We start from the raw sequence: 3,068 nt of genomic DNA on the forward strand, positions 1-3,068 counted from the left end.
ATTGCTGTTGCTCCAACACCACCAGGATCTCTGTGTCCTCTCTGTTGCTGCCTTTAATGCCCTAGTTGTTCCCCTGTCTATGGCATTGGTTGCTCACCGCTCATTTCCCCGCCTTGTCCTCCCCCCAAGTCCCTCCAGACCATCGGTCCTGATGCTTTCTCCTCGGGCTTGCTTCCCATGCCTGTCGTACACAGCGAGGCAAAACAACAGCAGAGAGAAACAAAGAGAAAATCTTTTGACCGAATAAAAACAGGGAGAAAAACTAGCAAAAAAGCATATATAATTCCTGGTCTGTCCACTGTGATCTTTATGACTATCTTCCCACCAGTCTTGGGGGGTTCCAGGAACTGCCCCTCCTAGCCCGAAGTCTATTTTGGGGGCTCCTCAGGGGTTTTTCTCCTGTTGCTGATCTGTTATGTTCCCCTCTTGTTTCGCCCTACTGTAGGCAGATGTGGGAAGCAAGGGCGTGGCTGCCAGACCAGACTTACTCCCCACCATATGTCCCCAGTGTTGTTCTCTATCACGATATCCTCCAGCAAGGGGACATCATTTCTCTAACTGGCCCTACAGTCTTCTCTGTGCGCCAGCAGCTCCGTGCAGGGACGTTGTCCTCAGGTGTGCCAGTATGGGGGCTAGTTCCTCGCGTTCTCTTTTTCCTTCTTGGTTTGTTCCTGTGTGGCCATGGCAGGCCGGGCCCCTCTCCCCAACCTGCAGGTTTGGTGTTGTCCTCTGTAGCACATACTTCTAAAGGGAGATGGGGGGTGAGTGTCAGTTTGGCTCTGTTTGGGGCTGGTCCTGCAGACCTCTCTGCTCCATGTGGTTCTGTTACCCCTAAGGTCTGGCATGCCATGGTGGGGTCTTCACTCACATGCCCATTTCTGTGGAGACATAAACAATAGCCTCCCCCTGAGTGGATTAGTGCCCTACTCCTCTAGTGCCATCCTCTCCCTCTTTATTTTATTTCCCCTTTTCTCCCTGCCCCACCCCACCCTTTCCCCTTTCTTTGTGTTGGAATGACATGTACACCCTTCAGTTTGGTCTGTCCCCCGCCCAACTTCCTGCACCTCAACCCATGAAGTGTGAGATAAGCGGCTTTTCTTCTATATCTACTGTGCTGCTTCTTCTACCTCAGTGGACTCCTGTTGTACTTGTCCTTTGGCGATTGGCTAACTTGGCTTAGCATAATTTCCTCCAACTCTTCCCATGAGACTGTGTGCTTCATGTGATCATCAGAGCTTTTCAGTGATGCTTGGTGCGCCATGGTGTATACATGCCAGCGTTTTCTAATCCACTTGTCTATTGATGGAAATTTAGGTTGTTTCCAATTCTTTGTGATTGTGAGTTGTTTGTAATAAACATTGGAGCACAGATGACTGGTCATGGTCTATTTCTTACCTTTTCTGGGTATATCCCAGTAGAGCAGTGGTTCTCAACCTTTCTAATGTCGTGACCCTTTAATATAGTTCCTCAGGTTGTGGTGACCACCCAAACCATAAAATTATTTTCGTTGCTACTTTGTAACTGTAATTTTGCTACTGTTATGAAATGGGTGACCCCTGTGAAAGGATTGTTCAGCACCCAAAGGGGTCGCAACCCACCGGTTGAGAACCACTGCAGTAGAGGGATAGCTAGGTCATAAGGTAGCTCGATTTCTATTTGCTTTAAATATCGCCAAATCACTTCCCATAGAGGCTGTACATATCTACATGACCACCAACATTAGAGGAGAGTTTCTACCTCGCCACATCCCCTCCAGCATTTGTTGCTCTCTGATTTTCTGATTTGGGCTATCCTCAAGGGTGTTAGGTGGTATCTCATAGTTGTTGTAATTTGCATTTCTCTGATGGCTAATAACCGGGAGCATCTTGTCTTATGTTTATTGGCCATTTGGGTCTCATCCCTGGTGAAACTTCTGTTCAGGTCTTTTTTCCACTTCGTCAGGGGGCTAACTGTTTTCTTCCTTTTGTGGATAAGAAGGTATTGTAGATTATTGTAATAAGCCCTTTGCCTTTTCTGTCATTGCCAAAAATCCTCTCCCAGTCTGTGTGTTCTCTTGCTACTCTCTTGAAGTTTTTTAATGCACACAGGTGTTTATCCTTAGTATATCCCATTTGTCAATTTCAGCTTCATCTGTGTGTATACCCTTCCCCATTACAGTTAGCCTTCACCAAGGTTCTTAGGTTTGTCCCGATTCCTTCATTTGTGGTCCTCATAGTTTGGAATTTTACTTCTAGGTCTGTGATCCACCTTGAGTTTGTTCTTGTGCGTGGGGTGAGGTAAGGGTCTTGTTTCATTTTTCTACAGGTTGCATTGTTTATTGAAACAGCTCAATTGGTTTTCTATCAATTCCTTAAAGCTTGTGTTTGGTCAATACCTTTAGTGCAAAGTGGTCTTCTTTCTTCAATACTTTCAGCTCTTGATCATAAGGCACTTCCTAAAATGGTTGACTTTTGACACTGGTTTTGTAGCCCCAACTACTTAAAATATTTTTTTATAATACTTTGTTTTCTTGAGCCACCTCTTTTTTTTTTTTCCAGATTTAACATAAATAAGACATAACTGTATTTACTGGAAACCGCCTTTAATTAAACCTTCACAAACTTATTCTAAAACATTTACTTGTTAAGATTTACTTACAATTAACTTGCTATTCCAATGGATATTTTAGAGTCAACTAGCTATTCTTTTTTCCTTCAATACCATCAAGAGTTCAGCAAAATTTACATCAGATTTTCTGAAGTCTTCATAGTCCATAAAAATATAGTGACGTAACAGCCTGGTAGAAAAGATCAAGACAAGAAAGCTGAATTGAGTTAGGAGCTAAAGCACAGGAATTAGGATGGAAAAGAAAGGAAAAAAGGATTCTTAATGATTTAAATGTATGTCGTTTTTCTTAAAGCAATTCACATAGGTGCTATTGAGGTTTAGCTAGGATACAACTATCTGTAGCACATTCAGATTGCTTGCCACAAACAAATAAGTAAATATATTCCTTTATAAGTCAATGAAAAAATCTAAATTGACTCACTGTCACCTTCTCAAATCTCACCCTTTAATACTCTTTAAAG

The sequence above is a fragment of the Echinops telfairi genome, unplaced genomic scaffold (assembly GCF_000313985.2).
Source record: "Echinops telfairi isolate 266 unplaced genomic scaffold, ASM31398v2 ScPeMD7_14;HRSCAF=57, whole genome shotgun sequence".
In the NCBI taxonomy this organism is placed as follows: domain Eukaryota; kingdom Metazoa; phylum Chordata; class Mammalia; order Afrosoricida; family Tenrecidae; genus Echinops; species Echinops telfairi.